Source organism: Herpailurus yagouaroundi, unplaced genomic scaffold, assembly GCF_014898765.1.
Source record: "Herpailurus yagouaroundi ecotype Mexico unplaced genomic scaffold, PumYag 67350, whole genome shotgun sequence".
Taxonomy (NCBI): domain Eukaryota; kingdom Metazoa; phylum Chordata; class Mammalia; order Carnivora; family Felidae; genus Herpailurus; species Herpailurus yagouaroundi.
The window spans coordinates 422,051-438,637 of NW_024420170.1; the positions used below are offsets into that span (position 1 = coordinate 422,051).

At 39.2% G+C, this 16,587-nt stretch overlaps 1 pseudogene; it reads left to right on the forward strand.

Annotated features, from left to right (window-relative positions):
* The first annotated feature begins 13,705 nt into the window (after positions 1-13,705).
* Positions 13,706-15,207, forward strand: LOC121024898 (zinc finger protein RFP-like; annotated as a pseudogene).
* Positions 15,208-16,587: the final 1,380 nt, after the last annotated feature.

A 16,587-nucleotide genomic window follows, 5' to 3' on the forward strand; every position in this document is an offset into this window, starting at 1 on the left:
AATAAAGAACACAAGAGAAGACATCTACATAGGTAAATTTAAATGTTAGTATATAGAAATTTTCTCTCTTTTCCTTTTTTTCTTTTTATGGGATCAGGCTTTGTCTCTCTTTTTTTTCCAAGGTTACTTCAACAAACAAATCAAAGAACACATGATAAAGGTCCAGACACTCCACCACAGAAGGTAGGAGAGCTATGCAGAGGATTGACAAGTGAGATAGAGCAGCCAAAATGCAACAGCAGAGTGCATGCAACATACACAAGAAAAACTTCCTGGAGTGCCAGATTCTGGACACTGTATAACCCCATTTTAATATAGTAGTACTCTCAAGTGCAGGACACATAAGCTTTTAGAACATGTAAAAGACAGAAAATTAGCCAAAAATACAAAATGGAGGAATTCCCCCCAAAAGAAAGGTCAAGAATAAATCACAGCTAGAGAATTGCTCAAAACGGGTATAAACAATATATCTAAACCAGAATTTAGAATAACAATCATAAGACTAATACCTGGGCTTGAAAAAGGCATATAACACACCAGAGAAACCCTTGCTGCAGAGATCAAATATCTAAGAACCAGTGAGGCTGAATTTTAAAATGCTATAACTGAGATGCAAAATAAACTTTATACAGTGACAGTGAGGATTAAAGAAGCAAAGGAGAGAATAAGTAAAATAGAAGATAAAATTTTGGAAAATAATGAATCATTAAAAAAAAGGGACAAGAAATTACTAGAACACGAGGAGAGGGGAGATTTAGAGGACTAAATGATTCCATGAAATGAAACTAGATGATATAGATATAGATATAGATATAGATAGATATAGATATATAGATATCATAAAAGTCCCAGAAAAAGAGCAAGAAAAAGGGGAAGGGGATTATTTGAATAAATTATAGCTGAGAACTTCCCTAATCCGGGGAAGAAACAGGCATCAAAGTACAAGAGATACAGAGAAATCCCTTTTCTAGTTATGAAAGTCCTAGATGGCATCTTCTTCCAATGTAAGACAAGAGGCCCACAGAAGAGGGTAAGAAGGGCAGAGAGGTGTTGCATGCTACACGGACTGGCAGGAGGGAGCCAGGGTAGGGGGCAGCCTGCCCAGCAAGGCAGAGTCCTTGAGTCTGGCTTGCAAAGCAGAGGGGCTGGCAGGAGTGTGTTCTGACAACCAGAGGGACTTAACATCTGGAATGTTATAAGTCAAGAGCTATGCTCGGAGAGTTGGAGGGCTAGAGGACAATGGGAGGGAGGGTTGTTGAGCCCCAGAGCACAGAGATCAGCTTGGTGGGGAAGAAAGGCGTTGGCAAGCGCCATCTCCCTCGCCCATCCCCCAGCCAAAATCACAAAGGGAACCAGTTCCCGTCATGGAACTTGCTTGCACTGTGCAAAAACCCAATGCTGTGCTTCTGTGGATCCAACCCTCTGACGGGTCTGCCTCCCTCCCAGTGCAGCAGGGCCACTCCTGAAGTAGACCACTGAAGGCAAAGCAAGCTGAGGCCGTCCCTCCCTCCACTGTGCATCTTGCAGATCCACCCTGGCTAATATGCCAGATCCCATCAAAGCAGCACCACAAGCCTGGCAGTGTGCAAGTAGCCCAGACAGGGGACACACCACTCCACAGTGAGTCCTGACTCTGGGAGAGGGGAAGATAAGGTACACATCAGTCTGACTGTGGCCCCAGTGGTGGGCTGGGGGCAGACATCAGGTCTGAATGTGGCCCAGCCCACCAATGCAAGTTACTCCAGACAAGACACAGGAAGATCCCTGCAGTTCCGTGACACTCCAGGGACCATCCAAAATGACAAAACAGAAGAATTCTCCTCAAAAGAAATTCCAGGAAGTAGTGACAGCTAACGAACTGATCAAAAATGATTTAAGCAATATAACAGAGCATGAGTTTTAAAAAATAGTCGTAAAATTAATCACTGGGCTTGAAAAAAGTATAGCAGACAGGAGAGAATCTATTGCTACAGATATCAAGGGACTAAGAAACAGTCAGGAAGAGCTAAAAAGTGCTATAAATGAGCTGCAAAATAAAATGGAGGCGACCACAGCTTGGATCGAGGCAGAGGAGAGAATAGGTGAATTAGAGGATAAAAACATGGAAAAAGAGGAAGCTGAGAAAAAGAGATTTTTAAAAAATCCTGGAGGGGCGCCTGGGTGGCGCAGTCGGTTAAGCGTCCGACTTCAGCCAGGTCACGATCTCGTGGTCCGTGAGTTCGAGCCCCGCGTCAGGCTCTGGGCTGATGGCTCAGAGCCTGGAGCCTGTTTCCGATTCTGTGTCTCCCTCTCTCTCTGTCCCTCCCCCGTTCATGCTCTGTCTCTCTCTGTCCCAAAAATAAATAAACGTTAAAAAAAAAAAAAGAAAAAATCCTGGAATATGAGGGGAGAATTAAAGAACTAAGTGATGCAATAAAACTCAACAATATATGGATACTTGGGATTCCAGAGGAGGAAGAGAGAGGGAAAGGTGCTGAAGGTGTAATTGAAGAAATCATAGCTGAGAACTTCCCTGATCTGGGGAAGGAAAAAGGCATTGAAATCCAAGAGACACAGAGAACTCCCTTCAGACGTAACTTGAATCGATTTTCTGTATGACATATCATAGTCAAACTGGCAAAATACAAGGATTAAGACAAAACTCTGAAAGCAGTTAGGGATAAATATGCTCTAACACATAAAGGGAGACAGATAAGACTGTGACAGATCAATCTACAGAAACTTGGCAGGCCAGAAAGGAATGGCAGGAAATCTTCAATGTGATGAACAGAAAAAACATGGCCAAGAATCCTTTATCCAGCAAGTATGTCATTCAGAATAGAAATAGAGACAAAGGTCTTCCCAAACAAACAAAAACTGAAGGAATTCATCACCACTAAACCAGGCCTATAAGAGATCTTAAGGGGGATCCTGTGAGACAAAGTACCAGAGACATCACTAAAAGCATGAAATCTACAGACATCACAATGACTGTAAAACCATATCTTTCTATAATAACACTGAATGTAAATGCACTAAATGCTCCAGCCAAAAGACATAGGGTATCAGAATGGATAAAAAACAAGACCCATCTCGTTGCTGTCTACAAGAGACTCATTTTAGACCTGAGGACACCTTCAGATTGAGAGTGAGGGGATGGAGAACTATCTCCCATGCCACTGGAAGTCAAAAGAAAGCTGGAGTAGCCATACTTATGTCAGACAAACTAGACTTTAAATTAAAGGCTGTAACAAGAGATAAAGACGGGCATTATATAATAATTACAGAATCTATCCACCAGGAAGAGCTAACAATTATAAATGTCTATGCACCAAATACGGGAACCCCTAAATATATAAAACAATTCATCAAGAACATGAGCAACCTCATTGATAAGAATGTAGTAATTGCAGGGGACATTAATACTCCACTTACAACAATTCATAGATCATCTAGACACAGGATCAATGAAGAAACAAGGACCCTGATTGGACCAGATGGACTTGACAGATCTATTTAGAACTCTGCATCACAAAGCAACAGAATATACTTTCTGCTCCAGTGCACATGGAACATTCTCCAAGATAGATCACATACTGGGTCACAAAACAGCCCTTCACAAGTATACAAGAATTGAGATCATACCTTGAACATTTTCAGACCACAATGTTATGAAGCTTGGAATCAACCACAGGAAAAAGTCTGGAAAACTTTCAAAAGCATGGAAGTTAAAGAACACCCTAATAAAGAATGAATGGGTCAACCAAGCAATTCGAGAAGAAATTTTTAAATATATGGAAACAAATGAAAATGAAAAGACAACAATCCAAATGCTTCGGGCGGCAGCAAAGGCAGTCCTGAGAGGAAAATACATTGCAATCCAGGCCTATCTCAAGAAACAAGAAAAATCCCAAATACAAAATCTAACAGCACACCTAAAGGAAATAGAAGCAGAACAACAAAGACACCCCAACCCAGCAGAAGAAGAGAAATAAGAAAGATCAGAGCAGAAATAAACAATATAGAATCTAAAAAACTGTAGAGCACATCAATGAAACCAAGAGTTGGTTTTTTGAAAAAATAAACAAAATTAATACACCTCTAGCCAGGCTTCTCAAAAAGAAAAGGGAGATGACCCAAATAGATGAAATCATGAATGAAAATAGAATTATTAGAACCAATCCCTCAGAGATACAAGCAATTATCAGGGAATACTATGAAAAATTATATGCCAACAAACTGGACAACCTGGAAGAAATGGACAAATTCTTAAGCACCCACACACTCCCAAAACTCAAACAGGAAGAAATAGAAAACTTGAACAGACCCATAACCAGCGATGAAATTAAATCAGTTATCAAAAATCTCTCAACAAATAAGAATCCAGGACCAGATGCCTTCCCAGGGGAATTCTAGCAGACATTTAAAGCAGAGATAATACTTACCCTTCTAAAGCTATTCCAAAAAATAGAAAGGGAAGGAAAACTTTCAGACCCAATCTATGAAGCCAGCATTACTTTGATTCCTAAACCAGACAAAGACCCATTAAAAAAAAAAAGAGAGAGAACTACAGGCCAATATCCCTGATGAATAAGGATGCAAAAATTCTCAATAAGATACTAGCAAATCGAATTCAACAGCATATAAAAAGTATTATTCACCATGATCAAGTGGGATTCATTCCTGGGCTACAGGGCTGGTTCAACATTCGCAAATCAATCAACGTGATACATCACATTAATAAAAGAAAAGATAAGAACCATATGATCCTCTCAATCGATGCAGAAAAAGCATGTGACAAAATTCAGCATCGTTTCTTAATAAAAACCCTCAAGTAAGTCGGGATAGAAGGAACATACTTAACCATCATCAAAGCCATTTATGAAAAGCCCACAGCTAATATCATCAATGGGGAAAAACTGAGAGCTTTCTCCCTGAGATCAGGAACACGACAGAGATGTCCACTCTCACCTCTGTTGTTTAACATAGTGTTGGAAGTTCTAGCATGAGCAATCAGACAACAAAAGGAAATCAAAGGCATCAAAATTGGCAAAGATGAAGTCGAGCTTTCACTTTTTGCACATGACATGAGATTATACATGGAAAACCTGATAGACTCCACCAAAAGTCTGCTAGAAGTGATACATGAATTCAGCAAAGTTTCAGGATACAAAATCAATGCACAGAAATCAGCTGCATTCTTATACAGTAATGAAGCAACAGAAAGACAAATAAAGAAACTGATCCCATTCGCAATTGTACCAAGAAGCATAAAATACCTAGGGATAAACATAACCAAAGATGTGAAAGAGCTATGCTGAATACTATAGAAAGCTTATGAAGGAAATTGAAGAAGATATAAAGAAATGGAAAAACATTCCATGCTCACGGATTGGAAGAATAAATATTTAAAAATGTCAATACTACCCTAAGCTATCTACACATTCAATGCAATCCCAATCAAAATTGCTCCAACATCCTTCTCGAAGCTAGAAAAAGCAATCCTAAAATTTGTATGGAACCAGAAAAGGCCCGGAATAGCCAAAGTAATTTTGAAGAAGAAGACCAAAGCAGGAGGAATCATAATCCCAGACTTTAGCCTCTACTACAAAGCTGTAAACATCAAGACAGCACCGTATTGGCACAAAAACAGACACATGGACCAATGGAATAGAATAGAAACCCCAGAATTAGACCCACAAATGTATGGCCAACTAATCTTTAACGGAGCAGGAAAGAATATCCAATGGAAAAATGACAGATTCTTTAACAAATGGTGCTGGGAGAACTGGAGAGCAACATGCAGAAGGATGAAACCAGACCACTTTCTTACAGCATTCACAAAAACAAACTAAAAATGGATAAAGGACCTGAGTGTGAGACAGGAAACCATCAAAAGCCTAGAGGAGAAATCAGGAAAAAACCTCTCTGAAGTCAGCCATGGCAAGTTCTTACTTGACACATCTCCAAAGGCAAGGAATTAAAAGCAAAAATGAACTATTGGTACTTCATCAAAATAAAAAGATTCTGCACTGCAAAGGAAACAATCAACACAAGCAAAAGGCCACCGATGGAATGGGAAAAGATATTTGCCAATGACTTGTCAGTTGAAGGGCTAGTATCTAAAATCTATAAAGAACTCACCAAACTCCACACCCGAAAAACAAATAACCAAGGAAGAAATGAGCAGAAAACATGAATAGACGCTTCTCTAAAGAAGACATCCAGATAGCCAACAGGCACATGAAAAGATGCTCAACGTTGCTCCTCTTCAGGGAAATACAAATCAAAACCACACTGAGATATCACCTCACACCAGTCAGAGTGGCCAAAATGAACAAATCAGGAGACTATAGATGCTGGAGAGGATGTGGAGAAACGGAACCCGCTTGCACTGTTGGTGGGAATGCAAACTGGTGCAGCCACTCTGGAAAATAGTGTGGTGGTTCCTCAAAATTTAAAAATAGACCTCCCTATGACCCAGCAATAGCACTGCTAGGAATTTACCTAAGTGATACAGGAGTGCTGATGCATAGTGGCATTTGTACCCCAATGTTTATAGCAGCAATCTCAACAATAGCCAAATTATGGAAAGAGCCTAAATGTCCATCAACTGATGAATGGATAAAGAAATTGTGGTTTATATACACAATGGAATACTACGTGGCAATGAGAAAGAATGAAATATGGCCCTTTGTAGCAACATGAATGAAACTGGAGAGTGTTATGCTAAGTGAAATAAGTCATACAGAGAAAGACAGATACCATATGATTTCATTCTTATGTGGATCCTGAGAAACTTAACAAAAGACAATGGGTGAGGGGAAGGAAAAAAAAAGAGGTTAGAGAAGGAAAGAACTAAAGCATCAGAGACTCTTAAAAACTGAGAACAAACTGAGGGTTTATGGGGGGTGGGTGGGAGGGGAGGGTGGGTGATGTGTATTGAGAAGGGCAACTTTTGGGATGACACTGGGTGTTACATGGAAACCAATTTGACAATAAATTTCATATTAAAAAATAACGGTAGCATTCTTCATAGACCTAGAACAAACAATCTTAAAATTTGAATGGAAACACAGTAGACCCTGAGTAGCCAAAATAATGTTGAAAAGATAACCAAAGCTAGGGAGATCACAATTCTGGACTTTAGATAGTATTACAAAGCTGTAATTATCAAGATTATTATTAATTATCAAGACAGTAAAGTAACAAAAAGATAAATGTTTCTGTGCACATATATCAATAGAACAGAAACAGACACATATATCAATGGAACAGAATAGACAACCCACAAATTCACCCACACATATATCACCAACTCTTCTTTGACAAAACGGAAAGGGTATCTGTTAGAAACAAGTATTTTTAGCAAATGGTGCTGGGGAAACTAAACAGCGACATGCAGAAGAAAGAAACTGGACCACTTTCTTACACCATACAAAATAATACATTTAAAATGGATGAAAGACCTAAATGTGAGACAGGAAATCATTAAAATCCTACAGGAGAAAACAGGCAGCAAACTCTTTGAACTCGGCCCCTTCAACTTCTTACTTGACACAACTCCAGAGGGAAGGGAAAATTAAGCAAAAATGAACTCTTGAGATCTCATCAATATAAAAATCTTCTGCATAGCAAAGAAAACAATCAACATCTCTAAAAGTCAACCAATTGAATGGGAGAAGATATTTGCAAATGACATATCGAATAAAGAGTTAGCATCCAAAATCTATAAAGAACTTAATCAAGCTCAACACCCAAAAGCAAATAATACAGTAAAGAAATGGGCAGAAGAAATGAACAGACAATTTTATGAAGAAGACGTCCAGATGGCTAATAGACACATGAAAAGATGCTCGACATCACTCATCATCAGGGAACTACAAATCAAAACCACAATGAGATACCACCTCACACCTGTCAGAATGACTATAATTAACAATTCAGGAAACACCAGCTTTGGCGAAGATCCAGAGAAAGGGTAACCCTTTTGCAATGCTGATGGGAATGCAAACTGGTTATGCCACTTGAAAAAATATGGAAGTTCCTCAAAAAATTAAAAATAGAACTACCCTATGACCCAGATATTGCACTATTGGGAATTTAGCCAAAGGATACAATAATGCTGATTCAAAAAGGGCACATACATGCACCCCAATGTATATAGCAGCACTATCAACAATAGCCAAATTATGAAAAGAGCCCAAATGTCATGTCCATCGACTAAAGAATGGATAAAGATGATGTGGGGTGTGTGTGTGTGTGTGTGTGTACACACATATATACATACATAGAATGGAATACTATTTGGCGATTAAAACAAATGAAATCTTGCCATTTGAAACAATGTGGATGGAACTAGAGGGTATTATGCTAAGCCAAATAAGTCAGATAAACACAGATATCATATGATTTCACTCATATGTGGAATTTGAGAAGATCAACATATGAACATAAGGGATAGGAAGGGAATAATATAGAGAAAAGTGAGGGATGATCTATGTTTATATATACATAACAGATCAAAGGAATCAGATGCCACATCTTTGAAAAAAATAATAAAACAGAAAACAGAAAGAACCAAAACTAATAAAAACATATCTGAGAAAGGAGAAATAACAATGAAAACCACAGGCATGCAAACAATCATCAGAGAATATTATAAAAACTATATACCAACAAAGTGGACAATTTGGAAGAAATGGATAAATTCCAGGAAATATATAAGCTATCAAAATTGAGACAAGAAGATAATAATCAGCAAAGGAATGAATCAGTAAACAAAAATCACCCAACAAACCAAATGCCCGGGCCAAATGGCTTCACAGATGAATTTTATCAAACATTTAAGGAAGAGATGATACTTATATTCTAAATATGAAAAAAAAAATAGAATATATAGGAGCTCTTCCAAAGTTGTTATATGAGGCCAACATAACCCCAATACTAACACGAGATAAAGAAAAACCAACACTGAAAAAGAAAGGTAAAGGCTAATATCCCTGATGAACAAAGATGCAAAGATTCTCAAAAACATATCAGCAAACTGTCTCTAACAATACATTTAAAAAAATCATTCAACAATCACGTGGGACTATTCCTGGGTTACAAGTGTAGCTCGATATTTGCAAATCAATCAATGTGACACATTACAGTAATAAATGAAAGGACAAGGGTGCCTGGGTGGCTCAGTTGGTTAAGCATCCAAATTCAGCCTAGGTCATGATGTCGCCATTCCTGAGTTCAAGCCCTGCAGCAGGCTCTGTGCTGACAGTTCAGAGCCTGGAGCCTGTTTCAGATTCTGTGTCTACCCCCCTCTCTCTGCAACCCCCTCCCCCACACTCTGTTTCTGTCTTTCTCTCTCAAAAATAAACATTAAAAAACTAAAAGAAAGAGCAAGAACTATATGGAGAAGTTAAGGTGATGGAGTAGTTAGAGGAGCCTATGCTTGCCACATCCCTCTAACAATGCTATATAGATATCAAATCTTTCTAAATACCCAAGAAATCAGTCTGAGGACAGACAGAACGGACTGCACAACTAGACAGAGAGAAGATGCCACATAGTGAGAAGGTAAGAGGTGCAGAGACATGGTTTGGGAGAGAAATAGATCATGGGTGCTGTAGAAGAGAGGGAGCCCTGGTCACAGAGGGGAGAGAAAGAGAGATACAGAGAGAGAGAGAGATAGCACAGGGTGTTTCACAAGGAAAACACTTCCCAACACCATTGACTGGGAAAATAAGAGAGGCTGATTTCTGAGTTTTTATAACCAGCAGGGCTCAAAGTCTGGAGTTTTAGAGGTCCACAGAGTGGCTAGTGTGGAGCTCTGGGGACACAGTCATGCTACTCTGAGGAAGGACTGCAGAAAGCCTGAGAGCAAATGGCATGACCTGAGGATCCCCTGGGATGCACTGAGATAGATGGTTACCCCTTCTTGGAGTGCATCTGGTAGAGATGGCATTACATCTTTAGGAACAAGAGATAGCAGGTGCTGTTTCCTTACCCCACCATGCAGCATAGGCACCAAAACACCTGCTTAGGTTAGCTACTGTGGATACTGGATCTTTGCTGAACTTTGCTCCACACCCTTGTACTTTGGTGTGACTGCCCTTCAGGAACAAACCTGCATGAGTCCCAGCATTGAGAGACCCTCCCCCAGAGGACCAGTGTGAGTTACCACCATACCAGGTCACTAAAGTTTGGAATTTTAAAAGTCAGCTGGCCTGCCTAGGATACAGTCCAAGGTGCACTGCACTGGCAGGTGGGCAGGTGGCCTAGACACAGACAGGGTGAAAGCAACTATCAGAGACATGCCAGGGATGTACAAGGAGAGATTGTTTGGTCTTTTGGGAGGGCTCTCAAGACAGCAGTTGAAGCGAACACCCCTCACCAGGAATAAGGAACTGGCTGGCCCCATTCCCCTCCCCCTCCACTCAGAATAAACTAACTTCAGTCAGAAGCACAGTGCAAACACTGCTAACAAAATGCTATCCTAAACTGCATACAAAAAGACCTACCCCGCTGCACTCTGCTGGTGATGGTTTTTTTTTTTTTTTTGGCAAGTGTGCTTCAGAACCAGCAAAATGGCTCACACCTCCAAAAGACAAGCACAACGCCCCCCTACACAAACACATCACATCTACTGACCATAAATTTCTGCAAAGGTCTTCAGGTCTATTGGAAATACCATCAGGTTTCTTTTAACAAGCTGACCAAAGCACACCTAGTTAAAACTCGCCACTCTCTGTCCAAGGTCAAAACATTCTCCACTACAGACAAGGAGAAACTCTGCAGAAGAATGACCTGAGGAAAACAGCAGCCAAGACACAGCAGAAGAGTGCACACAGCATACACCAGTAACACTTCCAGAATCAGTAGGCCCTGGACAGTATATGCCCTTTCCTTCATAACACACTATCCTGACACACAGAAGAAGACAGAGAACTAGAAAAAATATGTCAAGATAGAGGAATTCATCCCAAAAGAAAGAATAAGAGGTCATTGCCAAGGATCTAATTGAAACAGATATAGGTAATATATCTGATCCAGAATTCAAAACAACAAAAATGAAGATACTAGCTGGGCTTGAGAAAAGCATAGAAGAAAACAAGGAGTCACTTATCACAGGGATAAAAGACCTAAAAACTAGTCAGGCACAAATTAAAAATGTGATAACTGAGATTCAAAACTGACTGCATATAATGACCACAAGTATGGAAGAAGCAGAGGAACAAATAAATGATATAGAAGATAAAGTTATGGAAAATAATGAAGCTCAAAAGAAGTTGGAAAGTAAAATATTTGATCATGAATATAGACTTAGGGCACTCAGTGCCTCCATGAAACATAACATTTGTATCATAACAGTCCCAGAAGAAGAGAAGTAAAATGGGGAAAAAGGTTTGAGAAAATTATAGCTGAAAACTTCCCTAATCTGGGGAAGGAAACAGGCATCCAACTCCAGGAGGCACAGACAGCTCCTATCAAAATCAACAAAAGCAGGATAATACCGAAATATATTGTAGCTAAATTTGCAAAATATTGAGATAAAGAAAAAATCCTCAAAGCAGCAGGACTAAAGAATTCCCTGATTTATAAAGGAAGCCAAATAAGGTTAGCAGGAGATCTCTGCACAGACACTTGTCAGGCAAGAAAGGAGTGGCAGGATATATTCAACGTGCTGAATGGAAAAAAATGCAACCAAGAATGATCTATCCTGCAAGGCTAGATAAAGAGTTTCCAGACAAGCAAAAACTAAAGGAGTTCCTGACCACTAAATCAGCCCTGCAAGAAATATTAAAGAGGACTCTTTGAGTGGGACAGAAAGACCAAAAGTAACAAAGACTAGAAAAGAACAGAGAAAATCTCCAGATACAATGACCAAAAATTTAATAAATTTGGACTAAATTTATATTTATCAATAATTACTCTGAATATAAATGGAATAAATATTCTAATCAAAAGACATAGGGTTTATAGATAGGTTTTTTAAAAAGACCTATATATATGCCAACTACAAGAAACTCATTTTATACCTAAAGACATCTGTAGATTAAAAGTGAGGGGATGGACAAATACTTAACATGCTAATGGATGTAAAAAAAAAGCCCAAGTATCAATACTTATATCATAAAAACTAGATATTTAACTAAAGACTGTAACAAGAAGTGAAGAAGGGCACTATATCATACTAAAAGGGGTCTATTCCACAAGAATATCTAACAATTGTATCTATGCCTTCAACTTGGAACACACACACACACACATATATGTATGGAATTTTTATTTATATATATTTAATATGTAATATTATAACATATAATATTATATAATAATAAATATATATATACACACATAAAACAATAAATAACAAACATAAAGGAACTCACTGATAATAATACAATAGTAGTAGAGGAATTTAACACCCCATTTACATCAATGGATAGGTCATCTAAGCAGAAAATCAACAAGGAAATACTGGCTTTGAATGACACACTGGACCAGATGGGCTTAACAGATATATTCAGAACATTTAATCCTAAAGCAGCTAAATAAACATTCCTTTCAAGTGCACTTGGGACATTCTCCAGAATGGATCACATAGTAGGTCATAAATCAGGTTTCAACAAGTATAAAAAGAGTGAAATCATACCATGCATATTTTCCAATTACAATGCCATGAAACTTAAAATAAACCAGAAGAAAAAATTCAGAAATACCACAAATACATGAAGCCTAAAAGCACCCTACTAAGGAATGAATGGGTCAATCAGGATTTTGCAGAAGAAATTTAAAAATGCATGGAAACAAATGAAAATGTAAACACAATGAACCAAAACCTTGGGATGCAGCAAAGGTATTCATAAGAGGGAAGTTTATAGTAACAAAGGCATGGCTCAAGAAGCAAGAAAAATCTTAAATACACAACCTAATCTGACACCTAAAAGAGATAGAAAAAGAACAACAAATGAAGCCTAAAGCCATCAGAAGAGAAACAATAAAGATCAGAGCAGAAATTTATGTTATAGAAACAAACAAACAAACAAACAAAAGCCGGTAGAACAAGTCAATGAAACCAGGAGCTGGTTATTTGAAAAAAATTAATAACATTGGTAACCTCCTAACCAAACTTATAAAAAAAAAAGAAAGGACCTAAATACATAAAATCACAAATAAGAGAAGAAAACACAACCCACACCACAGAAATACAAACAATTATGAGAACATTATGGAAAATTATATGCCAATAAGTTGGGCACTCTTAAAGAAATGGATAAATTCCCATAAACATAAACCATCAAAACTGAAACAAAAGAAAACTTGAACAGACTGAAAACCAGCATAGAAATTGAATCAGTAAACAGAGATCAACCAACAACCAAAAATCCAGGACCAAATGGTCACAGAGCAATTCTAACAAACATTTAAAGAAGAGTAAATATGTCTTGAGTGTAGGCTGTTCCCAGTCCACATGGCAGTGCCTCTCATCATCCTCCTTGAACAGCCATGGGGCTCCCAATGAAGGCAGAACCTTGTGCCCACTTGATGGGTTGCCTGCGCCCAGGGATGGCTAGCCAAAGTGGAGCCCGGGTGAGTGTCTTTGTTCTGGGCCAGGAAGCACAACCCTCTGCTGGAGGGTTGCCCCAAGCTGGAAGAGTGTCATAGAGTTTGGTTCCACACAGAGGTGGGCACCAGAGCCCATGTCCTGCACCCCACAGGCCCACCCATGGCCTCCAGAAACAGGCCTACTGCTTACAGCAGGAGACCACCTGCTCCATGTTCCTGTAACCAGATCACGATTCCCGACAGGGGCCACAACATCTGTTGCACATGCCTCACCTACTCTTAGGGTAAGGTGGAGACCAAAATGTGGTGTCCTCAGTGCCTGGAGATCTTCCTGCAATGGCACATGGGCTCAACCAGCACCAGGCCAGTATCACCCAGCTGGTGTAGTAACTGCTCTGCCAGCTGCTGTTAGGGCCTGAGGGCAATATGGGCATGTGCAAGAAGCACCACAAGCCCCTGAATCTGTACTACAAGGCAGACCAGATGTTCATCAGATGGTGTGAGACTGGTACCACCAGCACAGTGGCCACAATGTGCGGCCACTTGAGGAGGCAGTGGAGGACTTCAAGGAGCAAATAAGCTGGACCACCTGAAAAGACTGAGAGACTTAAAGAGGTGTTATACACAGGGGGAGAAAGCATGAGCTGAACTCTTGAGTCTGACCCATATGGAGAAGGAGAAGATCATCTGGGAGTTTGAGAAGCTCTATCATTCTTTGAGGGGGCGTGAGTATTGCCTCTTGGCCTGTCTTGAGGAACTACATTTGTCTATCTACAACAGCATCAATGGCACCATCACCCAGTTGTCTTGCAACATCTCCCACATGAGTAGCCCGATTGCCCAGCTGGAAGGAAAGCAGCAGCACCGCAACAGGGAGTTCCTGCAGGATATCAGGAATACATTGAGCAGAGCTGAAAGAATAAGGATCTCTTAAACCTGGATCACACCTTCAGATCTGCAAGATAAAATTTACATTTGTGCCCAAAAATGTCTGTTCTTGACCAAAAATCTGAAGCAGTTCACAGAAAAAAAAAATGCAGTCAGATATAGAGAAAATCTAAGAATTGAAAGAAGCTCAATTATACTCAATGGAAGTGACTCTGGACCAGACACAGCCTTTCCCAGCTTGATCCTCTCTTGCAGGAAGTGCAGTACCATTACCTCCAGCAGGACCTGCCCAACAACCCTGAGCAGTGACATCTGTTTCCATGTGTCTTGGATTCTCCATGTTTCATTGCTGGCACATATAATTGGGAGGTAGAGATGGGAGATAAATCAAAGTGGACCATAATTCAATGTGCAGAAAATGTGGAGTAACTTTGGTCATCCAAAAGAGATTATGGGCAGTGTACTTGTGGTATGGGAAAGAATACTGGGCTCTTACCTTCCCAATGACTTGCAACCACCAGAAGACCCCTTTCCAGGGGTAGAGATTTCTATGGATTATGGTGCTGGTGAAGGTTCCTTCTATAACATGACAAACAGGTGTCACATATTTCACTACTCTCACACTATGTTCTGTGACCCTGTCCAGCCCTACTTCAGTCTGAATTACTCAGAAGGGAAGAGTGCATCCCTTCTCATCATCTGACTCATGAGGGGACCAATGGTTCTCCTGGCCATGTTGGCAATCATGCTCATTTCATGGATACCTCCCATTGAGGAGATGAACATAGACCAAAATGGTTTTTGCACATAATTCTACCTCAGGCATGGGGTGTCTTCTTGCTTGCCACTTCTTGTTAATCACATCTGCATATCATTACCACTTTCCATGCCCTTACAGTGGGAGCCAGTTTATTCACTTTCTTTACTATCCTTTCCTTTCCCAAGAAAATGCAACATGTAATGAGAAGTATCAAGATTGCTCATAAATGAAAGCCAGATGAAAGAATGAAATAAGAAAGAAAGAAAGAAAGAAAGAAAGAAAGAAAGAAAGAAAGAAAGAAGAGTTAATACCTATTTTCCTCAAAATATTTCAAAAAATAGAAATGGAAAGAAAACTTCCAAAGTCATTCTACGAGGCCAGCATTACCTTGATTCCAAAATCAGACAATGACCTCATTAAAAAGGAGAAATATATGCCATTATTCCTGATGAATATTGACACAAAAATTGTCAACAAAATACTAACAAACTGAATCCAAAAGTACATTAAAAGAATCATTCACCACAATCAAGTGGGATTTGTTCCTAAGTTGCAAGGCTAGAGCCTATTTAAAAAAGATCAACATCATGCACCACATTAATAAATGAGAGGATAAAAAACATATAATCTTCTCAGTAGATGCAGAAAAAGAAACATTTGAGGAACTACAGCATCCATTGTTGATTTAAAAAAAACCCTCTAAAAGTAGGGATAGAGGGAACAAACCTCAAGATCATAAAGGTCATATATAAAAAACGCACAGCTAATATCATACTCAATGGGGAAAAACTGAGAGCTTTTCCTCTAAGACCAGGGACAAGACAGAGATATCCACTCTCACCATTGTTATTGAGCATACTACTGGAAGTCCTCTCCTCAGCAATCACAAAACAAAAAGAAATAAATGGCATTCAAATTTGCAAAGAAGAAGTTGAACTTTCACTATTTGAATACATGACACTCAATGTAGACAACCCAAAAGACTCCACCCCAAAATTGCTAGATATGATACCCAAATTCAGCAGAGACACAGGATCCAACATCAACATACAGAAATCTGTTGCAATTCTGTATACCAATAATGAAACAGCAAAAAGAGAAGTCAAAACTCAATCCCATTTAAAATTGCACCAAAACTCATAAGATATCTCGGAATAAAACTAACCAAAGAGGCAAAAGATCTGTACTCTGAAAACGATAGAACACTAATGAAAGAAATTTAAGAAGACAAACAAAAAAATGGGAATATATTCCATGCTCATGGATTGGAAGAACAAATATTGTTAAAATGTCTATACTACCAAGAGTAGTCTACACATTTAAGACAGTATCTATCAAATACCACAAGAATTTTTCACAGACCTATACAAACAATCCTTACATTTGTATGGAAC